We start from the raw sequence: 17,203 nt of genomic DNA, 5'->3' as shown, positions 1-17,203 counted from the left end.
CTAGACTAAAACGGTATGTTTCTTTTTCACAACTGGACAAACACCACCGTGACAGGATTCGAACTTGCAATCTTCGGATCCGAAGTCCGACGCCTTATCCATTAGGCCACATAGTCACTGACGACAAAGTATAACTTATATACGACTCATCTCGATACGCTCACACCCCTGAGGAATTGTGTTTCCGCTCTACACAGCCGCTGCCCCTTCCTCCTTCCCACCCATTCATTACAATCAACCTCTGAAGAGACCGACCAAATATAGACTGGGAAACAAGACCAAACACTTTGTGCATTCGGAATCGAAGGCAGGGCGTCCCTCGCCGCATTTGCTACGATGGTCATTTGCTACTTCTGCAGAAGCGGCGACGACGACTAAGCACGCAATTGAAATCTCCCCCAACAATGACATCAGTGTAGTTGGTCCCGAAGAGGGGAAGGATCTCGTGGCGGAAAAAGTCTGCACGGCGTTGCCTATTACTGGACCCAGAAGGTGCGTAAATACTAATCAGTCTGATGTTATTGACAGTTACTGCTATCCCTCTGCCGGTCACAAGTTTTGCCTCACAATTGGCAATGATCCCTTCTTCTAAGAGTAATGCTGTTCCAAGTTCGAAACCGTTGCCAGGGTTTATGAACGCGTTATGCCCGGCTATGTGGTCTAACTCGATATCACTCACTTCCTGAAGCATTGCTATATCTATGTCAGCTGCGTATAACAAGTCTTGTAAGTTTCTCAGATTCAAATTGCTACGTATCTTATTGATATTGAGAGTCAGGATCTTGTAGGCCTGCAAGGTGGTCATTGATGTTCCGTACGAAAGGAGTAGACGTTAGGATACGTCAGCAAGCTGTCAATTGGAGGCGCTGACAGTTTCGGTCGTTTGAGTAGCCATGGCCACGTGGACTTTGCTTCCATCAACTGCTGAGAGAGGGGGCAAGGAGCCAGTCGCGGGTGTTGAATCCTCCTGCATCTCTACATCATCTTCATTCGTTTCACACTCGTCTGCCCAATTAGGAGAGGAAAGGGTGCCTACTGGTTCAGGAACTGGTAGATTCGTATCCGGTGGCTCAGTGTTCTGAATCGGCATCTCATCTTGTCTGCTGTCAGACGTCACGGGCGGCTCCGACACGGTGTTGTCTGATCGTGGTGCGTTACGTGAGCGCGAAGTCGAGGCGACAGCGTCAGCTGGTCCTTCTTTTAAATTCTGGCCGATTAATTTTGCCTTTCCCCGCAAGCTCGGTGCTGTATCTTCCGCACCTTGATGAGCCATTCTCCGTTTTTTATTTCTCTTCTTAGATTTATTACCGCGTATTACTGCGTCAGAGTTCGGCATCGTTTCAGTCACTTGTTCGGACATGGTAGCAGGAGCCAGGGACACCTCCCGGTATGGGTTGTTCTACCACCATATCACTGGTCCTGTTAGTGTCATGGGTTTCAGAAAAAGCCATCCCGGACGTGACTGGAGTGTCCGGTGATGCTACATTAACTGCGAGACTGGGTCCGGCAGGTGGATCACGAATCGGTTGTATTGCCGGCTCACCGCGAGCAACCGACACGTACGATGCCGGTAATGTTGACATTGCGGGAGGGCGAACACTCTCTCCGGTTGGAAGTTGAACTACACGACGCTGTAAACATTCCGCACGCACATGTCCCGTCGAGTTACATCTAACACATGTCCTAGGTTGGCCATCATACATTACGACTGCACGGTACCCACAAACCGTGACGTACGACGGAATGTGTCGTTGCAAGTCTACTTTAAGCTGCCTGACACCATTCAACAACAGATATTTATGAGTCGGAGACCAACGTTCAGCAAAGTTACTCAAAACTTTGCCATATGGCGATATCGCAACATTTATCTGATCGGTTGGTACCTCAAAGGGTAGTTCAAAAATGCGAATTGTTCGAAGTCCAAGCCCTGCGTGGGAAACAGTGACTACACCCACATTGCCATCACTATGCTTAAACTTCAAACCGGAACTGAAGGAGTCAACTATTTTGTCACAAAAATCGGCATCTCTCATCTTGATATAAACTATGCTAGACAAAATCGACAAATGTATACCAATAATCTGATCGATTCCAATTTTCATCACGTCTTCGATGATATCCTCGATTTCGAAAGAGGTTGGTCGAGCAAATTAATTATCGAAAGTTAACTTCAAAGTATCTATCCTCATAGCTTGTGTCATCACTGATTCATCAACATCATTTCTCACACGCAAGATTAACCGCTGCTAGCGAGCGACTTACCCCGCAGAAGTAAACAAGACAGCCACAGCGCTGAGCACAGACAACCGCACGCCACGGCCGCTGCAGGCAGACTGCGTCACTGAGCCAAAGAGGCGTGGCCTATCGGTAGTTTTGCCTACTTCGTCCTTACGGTCGTCTGGATCACCAGACGTCAACTGACATCACTTCATATTACCGACTAATACTTGCAGCTATGGGGACACATTACTGCTTGGCTACACATCTGACACGTAACCGATGTGCTCTCCAAACAACACCACTTGCATTTCAGAACATGTCTTTCACACATGTCTTCAAAATCACCTTCACATTCAAATACAGTTTCCTTGCGACTGACGGAGACGTAGGCAAAGTTTAAAGTTGATATTTCCATTACTTCACGTTAATCAGAAAAACGGTAATTTACATCTGCAGAGGAACAAAATTCCGTTCCGCCCATCGTGGGGCTCGAACCCACGACCGTGAGATTAAGAGCCTCACGCTCTACCGACTTAGCTAGCCGCGCTCCCTCGGTGAGTACGTGCCGGTTAGCACGTCACACACTACTCGTGTGGGTTGATTGGTCCCATACAGAATCTCTCCATTTTACGTAATGTTTTCCTAACGTCACACTCGTCACGTAGTTCACTTTTATTTCATAATCATTTCTGACAGGCAAAAGAATTGCATGACAACCTGCAGAGCTAGTTTCGTCAAAATTAACACACATACTTGATGTGACTCATAAGCCGAACGTGTTACTTTCCGACGTTATTTTAGATGTGCAACTGCCAGTGAAAACTCGCGGCGACGGCACTCTGCCGACCATTTCGCTAGTTAACACCGGTCTTGTTGTGCGTGTTTCAAGCTCAAGAGCATCTCCAAGCAGAAAATGGTCAACAGCAACATTCACACGGTTTCGTACTGCTCAAGTGCTATACTAAAACGGTATGTTTCTTTTTCACAACTGGACAAACAACACCGTAACATGATTCGAACCTTCAATCTTGGCATCCGAAGTACGACGCCTTATCCATTTTTTTTAACGTATCGTCGTTTGGTGACTGTAGGAGGATACTAGACGACTTAGACATAATTTCTAGATTCTGTGATGAATAGTATTAGCAATGCATTGCTTGACACATTCATGTTGATTAAGTGCATAATGTTGCAAAACGATATTAAATGTCGTGTGACTAGGGCCTCCCGTCGGGTAGACCGTTCTCCATGTGCAAGTCTGAGGACAACACAACACCTAGTCCCTGAGCAGAGAAAATCTCCGACCCAGCTGGGAATCGAACCTAGGCCCTCAGGAATGACATTCTGTCGCTATGACCACTTTTTTTATTTCTTATCCATTTTTTTCCTTTTCTTTTTTTCACATTAACTTTTTTCTTTTTTTTCATCCATATTTTTTTTTTTTTTTTTTAAATCGGTAAACAGTCAGGGAGAGGCAAAGTGGGCAGTGGTCGTCCAATCCGAGGCCTGGCCACAATGTCTCCCACCGTAACTGTCACCATGTCACCCTACCTCTTCTACTGAAAAAAAAAACTGCGGCTTGACTCCTCCGGCAGTAACAGAAAAACAGAAAATAATCCGAAGACGAAATGGTGCTTCCAAACGCAGTGTAAATTAATTATGTCCATTTCATATTTATGCAGGAGAATAGGGAAATCCGTGCATTTTGCACCGCTTGATTGCATCTCGCTCCTCAATCAAAGTAAATAATTGATGAACAAAATAAATTAAAAGTCTTCTACCGTTGTCCTCTCTATCGTATCTTCTGTTATAATAAAAAAAAACTCGGAACTGCAGTTCCGTGAAAGGCATCCGGCAATGAGACGTAACGCGGTACATCAAACGAGCTGTTATTTTCTGAAACCGACGAATTATCAAGATGACACACTCGTAAAGTTGTCCCCGCACTAACGTCTTTTGTCTTCACTCTGGGCGGTCGATAGGAGAGTGGAATCCACCATGTCGGAAAACGGCTGTATGCACTCCATCCTATATTGGCTGTGAAATGATTGTGTGGCTTAAAAAGTTTGCAAAATTAGCTTTATAGCTTTTAGTCTTCTGCAGTCGGTGGTGCTGTATCATTAAATACAGAAGAAAGTCTTCTTTACTCGTTTCGTTCACACTGAAAAGATAGTAAACTGTGTGGCCTTTAAGCCAGTTTACTGAATTTCGTTTGGTCTGCGGGTAAGGCACTACCTCCGGAGTGAGGAAGTCGGCTGGCGTTATGTTTGCAGGGCATGTTCTAGTGATGCTGGCCAACAACTGTCGTATGACCGCCCAAACATCTCGCACTGTTTCGCAGACAAATCTGTGTTCCTCGCTATCTTGTACCTGGCATATGTTGCATAAGGGTGAATCGGCCAGATGAATGGAATGGAGTCTGGCGTTGGTTGCTATTTTACGGTTCACCGTTAGATACCAAGACGCTCGCACGTGAGACGGTAAATGGCGTGAATGAATATTATCCCAAATGACCCGCCAATTGTGAGCTGGATATTTCGCTTCGATGTTATTCCGGGATGTGGACTCGATCAAAGTCTTATACAATTGCTTCACCACCGTTATTTCCTTCTCCGGAATTCTTTGTCGAGCATAACTATATTCCAAAAGGAAGTATTTTAAATGGTAAAGGTCGTGTGGAATATGATGTACATCAATCGGGGGGTTGAGGTCCGCCGGTGATATTTCGTTGAGCAGGTGAGCAGTGAGACAATGTGGAGATTTTGTCCACACCTTATACATACTGCTTAGATAGAGCGCCTGTGCCTTCTTATAAACGTCAGTGAGGTTTAATCCGCCCTTCCGAGTAGGGAGCGTCAACGTAACAAATTTAACTTTGAAGATATTGCCTCTGGTCACGAAATGGCCAAGAGCGGACAACATTCTATGCGCAGTGCCACTGAGAAGAGGCAACACTTTGGCTACATAGTTGATCTTCGAGACGATATAGGTGTTGACCAGTTAAACGTTTTGGAGAGCATTCAGTTGCCTCATGCTATGCTGTTGTACACATGCCCTAACCTTGTGAAGTAAATCTCTATAATTTACAGCAGTGGTATTCTGTATCTTCCGGCGACACTCAAGTCCTAAGCACTTTATACTGGTAAGTTCCCGTAATCGGGCATGGTTGGGGAAATGTATTCCCCGTCCGACATTCATGATTCCACATTTTTGCCAGTTCACCTTCGCCCCTGATGCCGCCGCATATCGTTGAAGTATTTCAAGTGAGGACCTCACTTCTTGCGCGTTCACGACAAGAAAGCCGACATCATCCGCGTACGCACGGCACACAATCTTCTGTCTATTGATTTCCAATCCCTGCAAACGTTCAGTTAGCGTAGCAAGCCGAGGTTCTATGGCGATGGCAAAGAGAGCCATCGACATCGGACAGCCTTGCCTCACCGAACACGCGATATCAATCGCACCACTGAGGCGACCATTAATTTGGATTCGCGAAGTACTATTACGGATCATATTGTCGATTACTTGGGTGAACTGGTGCGGAAATCTCCATTCTCGCATGACGTGAAAAGGAATCGGTGGCTCACACTGTCGAATGCTTTTTCAAAGTCTATCATTAAGAGTGCGCATTTTAATTTGTACGCCTCCGCTACGGCTATCACATCTCTGTAATCCGTGAGCGTGTGGTAAATAGATCTATTTCTACCAACACTCGTTTGATACCGTCCTGTGATTGTGGTCATGACATTTTTGAGCCGTTGGCTGTGGACACAGGCGAATAGTTTATAATCACTATTTAACAACGTGAGAGGTCTCAGGTTTGTTGGGTTGTCACTGCACGGGGTCTTGGGCAGTAAAACAACAATTCCCTGTCGAAATTCCTGCGGAATAACGTTACATGGGTTCATGAGTTCGTTACATATTGCAAGTAGTTTCGATTTCATCTGCGGCCAGAAGGTTTGATATACTTCTGCAGGTATGCCGTCCGAACCTGGAGATTAATTTTTCGGACTCCGTAGGATAATGTCTGTTAATTCATCTTCTGTCACCTCAGTAATAAGCTGATTTGCCTCTGTGGGGCCGAGTCTCCGTGATAAATTTGTCGTAAAATCCGCAAACACGGTATCATCTGTTATTTTATTGGACATCAGGTCTCGATACTACTCTTCAATCGCACTCAAGATTGCACTTTGTTTAGTAACTATGGCACCGGTGCTGGTTCGGATCTGTGTAAGGAATTTCCGACGGCCTCGTCGACTTTCACGTAACATGTGATACGTGGCAGCCTCTTCTTCTTGCACCGTCGTAGGAACTCGCGCCCGAACTTGAAAACCTTCCAACTGTTTCCGTTGCAGCGTTAAAATTTTTGCCTGAATTCGTTTTATCTGTGCAAAACTGCCGATAACGGTCGAGTCAAATTTATATAACTCCCGAAGACACTTAAAGTAAAATTCCATCATCTGTTTGTGCCACTGACTTTTCTGACGGGAGTAAATCATTAAAGTTTTCCTAATTTGAGGTTTGGCGCATTGGAGCCACCACTCGATAGCGGAGTTGTAGGAATTGAATTTACGTTCACATACCGTCCAAGTGGACAGGAAGGCTTCTCGACATGCAGTATCTTGCAAATGTGCAATGTTGAACTTCCATAACCCTCGACTCCGGTAGGTTTCCTGTTGTTTCATGTTGACGGTACAGATATAGGCAGCATGGTCGGAAAATACAGTGGGCCATATTTCGGTGTGTAGCAGATGTGGCTTTAAATTACACGATATGTAAATTCTATCTAACCTACTTGACGAATGACTGGTAACATGTGTTAAACCCACTGTCATTCCGTGCGTGGACGTCCAGGTGTCACTTAAGCGGAGTTCTTGAACGATCTGTTCTAATTCAACACACCGATTAAAGTGCGGAGTTTGATCTATTTGACTAAGCACACAATTGAAATCTCCCCCAAAAATGACATCAGTGTAGTTGGTCCCGAAGAGGGGAAGGATCTCGTGGCGGAAAAAGTCTGCACGGCGTTGCCTATTACTGGACCCAGAAGGTGCGTAAATATTAATCAGTCTGATGTTATTGACAGTTACTGCTATCCCTCTACCGGTCACAAGTTTTGCCTCACAATTGGCAATGATCCCTTCTTTTAAGAGTAATGCTGTTCCAAGTTCGAAACCGTTGCCAGGGTTTAAGAAGGCGTTATACCCGGCTATCTGATGTAACTCGATATCACTCACTTCCTGAAGCATTGCTATATCTATGTCAGCTGCGTATAACAAGTCTTATAAGTTTCTCAGATTCAAATCGCTACGTATCTTATTGATATTGAGAGTCAGGATCTTGTAGGCCTGCAAGGTGGTCATTGATGTTCCGTACGAAAGGAGTAGACGTTAGGATACGTCAGCTAGCTGTCAATTGGAGGCGCTGACAGTTTCGGTCGTTTGAGTAGCCATAGCCACGTGGACTTTGCTTCCATCAACTGCTGAGAGAGGGGGCAAGGAGCCAGTCGCGGGTGTTGAATCCTCCTGCATCTCTACATCATCTTCATTCGTTTCACACTCGTCTGCCCAATTAGGAGAGGAAAGGGTGCCTACTGGTTCAGGAACTGGTGGATTCGTATCCGGTGGCTCAGTGTTCTGAATCGGCATCTCATCTTGTCTGCTGTCAGACGTCGCGGGCGGCTCCGACACGGTGTTGTCAGATCGTGGTGCGTTACGTGAGCGCGAAGTCGAGGCGACAGCGTCAGCTGGTCCTTCTTTTAAATTCTGGCCGATTAATTTTGCCTTTCCCCGCAAGCTCGGTGCTGTATCTTCCGCACCTTGATGAGCCATTCTCCGTTTTTTATTTTTCTTCTTAGATTTATTACCGCGTATTACTGCGTCAGAGTTCGGCATCGTTTCAGTCACTTGTTCGGACATGGTAGCAGGAGCCAGGGACACCTCCCGGTATGGGTTGTTCTACCACCATATCACTGGTCCTGTTAGTGTCATGGGTTTCAGAAAAAGCCATCCCGGACGTGACTGGAGTGTCCGGTGATGCTACATTAACTGCGAGACTGGGTCCGGCAGGTGGATCACGAATCGGTTGTATTGCCGGCTCACCGCGAGCAACCGACACGTACGATGCCGGTAATGTTGACATTGCGGGAGGGCGAACACTCTCTCCGGTTGGAAGTTGAACTACACGACGCTGTAAACATTCCGCACGCACATGTCCCGTCGAGTTACATCTAGCACATGTCCTAGGTTGGCCATCATACATTACGACTGCACGGTACCCACAAACCGTGACGTACGACGGAATGTGTCGTTGCAAGTCTACTTTAAGCTGCCTGACACCATTCAACAACAGATATTTATGAGTCGGAGACCAACGTTCAGCAAAGTTACTCAAAACTTTGCCATATGGCGATATCGCAACATTTATCTGATCGGTTGGTACCTCAAAGGGTAGTTCAAAAATGCGAATTGTTCGAAGTCCAAGCCCTGCGTGGGAAACAGTGACTACACCCACATTGCCATCACTATGCTTAAACTTCAAACCGGAACTGAAGGAGTCAACTATTTTGTCACAAAAGTCGGCATCTCTCATCTTGATATAAACTATGCTAGACAAAATCGACAAATGTATACCAATAATCTGATCGATTCCAATTTTCATCACGTCTTCGATGATATCCTCGATTTCGAAAGAGGTTGGTCGAGCAAATTAATTATCGAAAGTTAACTTCAAAGTATCTATCCTCATAGCTTGTGTCATCACTGATTCATCAACATCATTTCTCACACGCAAGAATAACCGCTGCTAGCGAGCGACTTACCCCGCAGAAGTAAACAAGACAGCCACAGCGCTGAGCACAGACAACCGCACGCCACGGCCGCTGCAGGCAGACTGCGTCACTGAGCCAAAGAGGCGTGGCCTATCGGTAGTTTTGCCTACTTCGTCCTTACGGTCGTCTGGATCACCAGACGTCAACTGACATCACTTCATATTACCGACTAATACTTGCAGCTATGGGGACACATTACTGCTTGGCTACACATCTGACACGTAACCGATGTGCTCTCCAAACAACACCACTTGCATTTCAGAACATGTCTTTCACACATGTCTTCAAAATCACCTTCACATTCAAATACAGTTTCCTTGCGACTGACGGAGACGTAGGCAAAGTTTAAAGTTGATATTTCCATTACTTCACGTTAATCAGAAAAACGGTAATTTACATCTGCAGAGGAACAAAATTCCGTTCCGCCCATCGTGGGGCTCGAACCCACGACCGTGAGATTAAGAGCCTCACGCTCTACCGACTTAGCTAGCCGCGCTCCCTCGGTGAGTACGTGCCGGTTAGCACGTCACACACTACTCGTTTGGGTTGATTGGTCCCATACAGAATCTCTCCATTTTACCTAATGTTTTCCTAACGTCACACTCGTCACGTAGTTCACTTTTATTTCATAATCATTTCTGACAGGCAAAAGAATTGCATGACAACCTGCAGAGCTAGTTTCGTCAAAATTAACACACATACTTGATGTGACTCATAAGCCGAACGTGTTACTTTCCGACGTTATTTTAGATGTGCAATTGCCAGTCAAAAACACGCGGCGACGGCACTCTGCCGACCATTTCCCTAGTTAACACCGGTCTTGTTGTGCGTGTTTCAAGCTCAAGAGCATCTCCAAGCAGAAAATGGTCAACAGCAACATTCACACGGTTTCGTACTGCTCAAGTGCTATACTAAAACGGTATGTTTCTTTTTCACAACTGGACAAACAACACCGTAACATGATTCGAACCTTCAATCTTGGGATCCGAAGTACGACGCCTTATCCATTTTTTTTTAACGTATCGTCGTTTGGTGACTGTAGGAGGATACAAGACGACTTAGACATAATTTCTAGATTCTGTGATGAATAGTATTAGCAATGCATTGCTTGACACATTCATGTTGATTAAGTGCATAATGTTGCAAAACGATATTAAATGTCGTGTGACTAGGGCCTCCCGTCGGGTAGACCGTTCTCCATGTGCAAGTCTGAGGACAACACAACACCTAGTCCCTGAGCAGAGAAAATCTCCGACCCAGCTGGGAATCGAACCTAGGCCCTTAGGAATGACATTCTGTCGCTATGACCACTTTTTTTATTTCTTATCCATTTTTTTCCTTTTCTTTTTTTCACATTAACTTTTTTCTTTTTTTTCATCCATATTTTTTTTTTTTTTTTTTTTTTTTTTTTTTAATCGGTAAACAGTCAGGGAGAGGCAAAGTGGGCAGGGGTCGTCCAATCCGAGGCCTGGCCACAATGTCTCCCACCGTAACTGTCACCATGTCACCCTACCTCTTCTACTGAAAAAAAAAACTGCGGCTTGACTCCTCCGGCAGTAACAGAAAAACAGAAAATAATCCGAAGACGAAATGGTGCTTCCAAACGCAGTGTAAATTAATTATGTCCATTTCATATTTATGCAGGAGAATAGGGAAATCCATGCATTTTGCACCGCTTGATTGCATCTCGCTCCTCAATCAAAGTAAATAATTGATGAACAAAATAAATTAAAAGTCTTCTACCGTTGTCCTCTCTATCGTATCTTCTGTTATAATAAAAAAAAACTCGGAACTGCAGTTCCGTGAAAGGCATCCGCCAATGAGACGTAACGCGGTACATCAAACGAGCTGTTATTTTCTGAAACCGACGAATTATCAAGATGACACACTCGTAAAGTTGTCCCCGCACTAACGTCTTTTGTCTTCACTCTGGGCGGTCGATAGGAGAGTGGAATCCACCATGTCGGAAAACGGCTGTATGCACTCCATCCTATATTGGCTGTGAAATGATTGTGTGGCTTAAAAAGTTTGCAAAATTAGCTTTATAGCTTTTAGTCTTCTGCAGTCGGTGGTGCTGCATCATTAAATACAGAAGAAAGTCTTCTTTACTCGTTTCGTTCACACTGAAAAGATAGTAAACTGTGTGGCCTTTAAGCCAGTTTACTGAATTTCGTTTGGTCTGCGGGTAAGGCACTACCTCCGGAGTGAGGAAGTCGGCTGGCGTTATGTTTGCAGGGCATGTTCTAGTGATGCTGGCCAACAACTGTCGTATGACCGCCCAAACATCTCGCACTGTTTCGCAGACATATCTGTGTTCCTCGCTATCTTGTACCTGGCATATGTTGCATAAGGGTGAATCGGCCAGATGAATGGAATGGAGTCTGGCGTTGGTTGCTATTTTACGGTTCACCGTTAGATACCAAGACGCTCGCACGTGAGACGGTAAATGGCGTGAATGAATATTATCCCAAATGACCCGCCAATTGTGAGCTGGATATTTCGCTTCGACGTTATTCCGGGATGTGGACTCGATCAAAGTCTTATACAATTGCTTCACCACCGTTATATCCTTCTCCGGAATTCTTTGTCGAGCATAACTATATTCCAAAAGGAAGTATTTTAAATGGTAAAGGTCGTGTGGAATATGATGTACATCAATCGGGGGGTTGAGGTCCGCCGGTGATATTTCGTTGAGCAGGTGAGCAGTGAGACAATGTGGAGATTTTGTCCACACCTTATACATACTGCTTAGATAGAGCGCCTGTGCCTTCTTATAAACGTCAGTGAGGTTTAATCCGCCCTTCCGAGTAGGGAGCGTCAACGTAACAAATTTAACTTTGAAGATATTGCCTCTGGTCACGAAATGGCCAAGAGCGGACAACATTCTATGCGCAGTGCCACTGAGAAGAGGCAACACTTTGGCTACATAGTTGATCTTCGAGACGATATAGGTGTTGACCAGTTAAACGTTTTGGAGAGCATTCAGTTGCCTCATGCTATGCTGTTGTACACATGCCCTAACCTTGTGAAGTAAATCTCTATAATTTACAGCAGTGGTATTCTGTATCTTCCGGCGACACTCAAGTCCTAAGCACTTTATACTGGTAAGTTCCCGTAATCGGGCATGGTTGGGGAAATGTATTCCCCGTCCGACATTCATGATTCCACATTTTTGCCAGTTCACCTTCGCCCCTGATGCCGCCGCATATCGTTGAAGTATTTCAAGTGAGGACCTCACTTCTTGCGCGTTCACGACAAGAAAGCCGACATCATCCGCGTACGCACGGCACACAATCTTCTGTCTATTGATTTCCAATCCCTGCAAACGTTCAGTTAGCGTAGCAAGCCGAGGTTCTATGGCGATGGCAAAGAGAGCCATCGACATCGGACAGCCTTGCCTCACCGAACACGCGATATCAATCGCACCACTGAGGCGACCATTAATTTGGATTCGCGAAGTACTATTACGGATCATATTGTCGATTACTTGGGTGAACTGGTGCGGAAATCTCCATTCTCGCATGACGTGAAAAGGAATCGGTGGCTCACACTGTCGAATGCTTTTTCAAAGTCTATCATTAAGAGTGCGCATTTTAATTTGTAGGCCTCCGCTACGGCTATCACATCTCTGTAATCCGTGAGCGTGTGGTAAATAGATCTATTTCTACCAACACTCGTTTGATACCGTCCTGTGATTGTGGTCATGACATTTTTGAGCCGTTGGCTGTGGACACAGGCGAATAGTTTATAATCACTATTTAACAACGTGAGAGGTCTCAGGTTTGTTGGGTTGTCACTGCACGGGGTCTTGGGCAGTAAAACAACAATTCCCTGTCGAAATTCCTGCGGAATAACGTTACATGGGTTCATGAGTTCGTTACATATTGCAAGTAGTTTCGATTTCATCTGCGGCCAGAAGGTTTGATATACTTCTGCAGGTATGCCGTCCGAACCTGGAGATTAATTTTTCGGACTCCGTAGGATAATGTCTGTTAATTCATCTTCTGTCACCTCAGTAATAAGCTGATTTGCCTCTGTGGGGCCGAGTCTCCGTGATAAATTTGTCGTAAAATCCGCAAACACGGTATCATCTGTTATTTTATTGGACATCAGGTCTCGATACTACTCTTCAATCGCACTCAAGATTGCACTTTGTTTAGTAACTATGGCACCGGTGCTGGTTCGGATCTGCGTAAGGAATTTCCGACGGCCTCGTCGACTTTCACGTAACATGTGATACATGGCAGCCTCTTCTTCTTGCACCGTCGTAGGAACTCGCGCCCGAACTTGAAAACCTTCCAACTGTTTCCGTTGCAGCGTTAAAATTTTTGCCTGAATTCGTTTTATCTGTGCAAAACTGCCGATAACGGTCGAGTCAAATTTATATAACTCCCGAAGACACTTAAAGTAAAATTCCATCATCTGTTTGTGCCACTGATTTTTCTGACGGGAGTAAATCATTAAAGTTTTCCTAATTTGAGGTTTGGCGCATTGGAGCCACCACTCGATAGCGGAGTTGTAGGAATTGAATTTACGTTCACATACCGTCCAAGTGGACAGGAAGGCTTCTCGACATGCAGTATCTTGCAAATGTGCAATGTTGAACTTCCATAACCCTCGACTCCGGTAGGTTTCCTGTTGTTTCATGTTGACGGTACAGATATAGGCAACATGGTCGGAAAATACAGTGGGCCATATTTCGGTGTGTAGCAGTTGTGGCTTTAAATTACACGATATGTAAATTCTATCTAACCTACTTGCCGAATGACTGGTAACATGTGTTAAACCCACTGTCATTCCGTGCGTGGACGTCCAGGTGTCACTTAAGCGGAGTTCTTGAATGATCTGTTCTAATTCAACACACCGATTAAAGTGCGGAGTTTGATCTATTTGACTAAGCACACAATTGAAATCTCCCCCAAAAATGACATCAGTGTAGTTGGTCCCGAAGAGGGGAAGGATCTCGTGGCGGAAAAAGTCTGCACGGCGTTGCCTATTACTGGACCCAGAAGGTGCGTAAATATTAATCAGTCTGATGTTATTGACAGTTACTGCTATCCCTCTACCGGTCACAAGTTTTGCCTCACAATTGGCAATGATCCCTTCTTTTAAGAGTAATGCTGTTCCAAGTTCGAAACCGTTGCCAGGGTTTAAGAAGGCGTTATACCCGGCTATGTGATGTAACTCGATATCACTCACTTCCTGAAGCATTGCTATATCTATGTCAGCTGCGTATAACAAGTCTTATAAGTTTCTCAGATTCAAATCGCTACGTATCTTATTGATATTGAGAGTCAGGATCTTGTAGGCCTGCAAGGTGGTCATTGATGTTCCGTACGAAAGGAGTAGACGTTAGGATACGTCAGCTAGCTGTCAATTGGAGGCGCTGACAGTTTCGGTCGTTTGAGTAGCCATAGCCACGTGGACTTTGCTTCCATCAACTGCTGAGAGAGGGGGCAAGGAGCCAGTCGCGGGTGTTGAATCCTCCTGCATCTCTACATCATCTTCATTCGTTTCACACTCGTCTGCCCAATTAGGAGAGGAAAGGGTGCCTACTGGTTCAGGAACTGGTGGATTCGTATCCGGTGGCTCAGTGTTCTGAATCGGCATCTCATCTTGTCTGCTGTCAGACGTCGCGGGCGGCTCCGACACGGTGTTGTCAGATCGTGGTGCGTTACGTGAGCGCGAAGTCGAGGCGACAGCGTCAGCTGGTCCTTCTTTTAAATTCTGGCCGATTAATTTTGCCTTTCCCCGCAAGCTCAGTGCAGTATCTTCCGCACCTTGATGAGCCATTCTCCGTTTTTTATTTTTCTTCTTAGATTTATTACCGCGTATTACTGCGTCAGAGTTCGGCATCGTTTCAGTCACTTGTTCGGACATGGTAGCAGGAGCCAGGGACACCTCCCGGTATGGGTTGTTCTACCACCATATCACTGGTCCTGTTAGTGTCATGGGTTTCAGAAAAAGCCATCCCGGTCGTGACTGGAGTGTCCGATGATGCTACATTAACTGCGAGACTGGGTCCGGCAGGTGGATCACGAATCGGTTGTATTGCCGGCTCACCGCGAGCAACCGACACGTACGATGCCGGTAATGTTGACATTGCGGGAGGGCGAACACTCTCTCCGGTTGGAAGTTGAACTACACGACGCTGTAAACATTCCGCACGCACATGTCCCGTCGAGTTACATCTAGCACATGTCCTAGGTTGGCCATCATACATTACGACTGCACGGTACCCACAAACCGTGACGTACGACGGAATGTGTCGTTGCAAGTCTACTTTAAGCTGCCTGACACCATTCAACAACAGATATTTATGAGTCGGAGACCAACGTTCAGCAAAGTTACTCAAAACTTTGCCATATGGCGATATCGCAACATTTATCTGATCGGTTGGTACCTCAAAGGGTAGTTCAAAAATGCGAATTGTTCGAAGTCCAAGCCCTGCGTGGGAAACAGTGACTACACCCACATTGCCATCACTATGCTTAAACTTCAAACCGGAACTGAAGGAGTCAACTATTTTGTCACAAAAATCGGCATCTCTCATCTTGATATAAACTATGCTAGACAAAATCGACAAATGTATACCAATAATCTGATCGATTCCAATTTTCATCACGTCTTCGATGATATCCTCGATTTCGAAAGAGGTTGGTCGAGCAAATTAATTATCGAAAGTTAACTTCAAAGTATCTATCCTCATAGCTTGTGTCATCACTGATTCATCAACATCATTTCTCACACGCAAGAATAACCGCTGCTAGCGAGCGACTTACCCCGCAGAAGTAAACAAGACAGCCACAGCGCTGAGCACAGACAACCGCACGCCACGGCCGCTGCAGGCAGACTGCGTCACTGAGCCAAAGAGGCGTGGCCTATCGGTAGTTTTGCCTACTTCGTCCTTACGGTCGTCTGGATCACCAGACGTCAACTGACATCACTTCATATTACCGACTAATACTTGCAGCTATGGGGACACATTACTGCTTGGCTACACATCTGACACGTAACCGATGTGCTCTCCAAACAACACCACTTGCATTTCAGAACATGTCTTTCACACATGTCTTCAAAATCACCTTCACATTCAAATACAGTTTCCTTGCGACTGACGGAGACGTAGGCAAAGTTTAAAGTTGATATTTCCATTACTTCACGTTAATCAGAAAAACGGTAATTTACATCTGCAGAGGAACAAAATTCCGTTCCGCCCATCGTGGGGCTCGAACCCACGACCGTGAGATTAAGAGCCTCACGCTCTACCGACTTAGCTAGCCGCGCTCCCTCGGTGAGTACGTGCCGGTTAGCACGTCACACACTACTCGTTTGGGTTGATTGGTCCCATACAGAATCTCTCCATTTTACCTAATGTTTTCCTAACGTCACACTCGTCACGTAGTTCACTTTTATTTCATAATCATTTCTGACAGGCAAAAGAATTGCATGACAACCTGCAGAGCTAGTTTCGTCAAAATTAACACACATACTTGATGTGACTCATAAGCCGAACGTGTTACTTTCCGACGTTATTTTAGATGTGCAATTGCCAGTCAAAAACACGCGGCGACGGCACTCTGCCGACCATTTCCCTAGTTAACACCGGTCTTGTTGTGCGTGTTTCAAGCTCAAGAGCATCTCCAAGCAGAAAATGGTCAACAGCAACATTCACACGGTTTCGTACTGCTCAAGTGCTATACTAAAACGGTATGTTTCTTTTTCACAACTGGACAAACAACACCGTAACATGATTCGAACCTTCAATCTTGGGATCCGAAGTACGACGCCTTATCCATTTTTTTTTAACGTATCGTCGTTTGGTGACTGTAGGAGGATACAAGACGACTTAGACATAATTTCTAGATTCTGTGATGAATAGTATTAGCAATGCATTGCTTGACACATTCATGTTGATTAAGTGCATAATGTTGCAAAACGATATTAAATGTCGTGTGACTAGGGCCTCCCGTCGGGTAGACCGTTTTCCATGTGCAAGTCTGAGGACAACACAACACCTAGTCCCTGAGCAGAGAAAATCTCCGACCCAGCTGGGAATCGAACCTAGGCCCTTAGTAATGACATTCTACGCTATGACCACTTTTTTTATTTCTTATCCATTTTTTTCCTTTTCTTTTTTTCACATTAACTTTT

General features: G+C 45.3%; 3 non-coding genes across 3 annotated transcripts; all 3 read right to left on the bottom strand.

The window, feature by feature from the left end:
- Window positions 1–2,694: 2,694 nt before the first annotated feature.
- Window positions 2,695–2,767, bottom strand: Trnak-cuu (transfer RNA lysine (anticodon CUU)). The gene has a single exon. It is a non-coding gene; the product is annotated as a tRNA-Lys (tRNA).
- A 6,705-nt stretch (window positions 2,768–9,472) lies between these two features.
- Trnak-cuu (transfer RNA lysine (anticodon CUU)) lies at window positions 9,473–9,545 on the bottom strand. The gene has a single exon. It is a non-coding gene; the product is annotated as a tRNA-Lys (tRNA).
- Window positions 9,546–16,263: 6,718 nt separating this feature from the next.
- On the bottom strand, window positions 16,264–16,336 carry Trnak-cuu (transfer RNA lysine (anticodon CUU)). The gene has a single exon. It is a non-coding gene; the product is annotated as a tRNA-Lys (tRNA).
- Between the last annotated feature and the right edge of the window lie 867 nt (window positions 16,337–17,203).

The sequence above is a fragment of the Schistocerca gregaria genome, chromosome 5 (assembly GCF_023897955.1).
Source record: "Schistocerca gregaria isolate iqSchGreg1 chromosome 5, iqSchGreg1.2, whole genome shotgun sequence".
In the NCBI taxonomy this organism is placed as follows: domain Eukaryota; kingdom Metazoa; phylum Arthropoda; class Insecta; order Orthoptera; family Acrididae; genus Schistocerca; species Schistocerca gregaria.
This window is presented reverse-complemented; position numbering and strand designations above follow the sequence as displayed.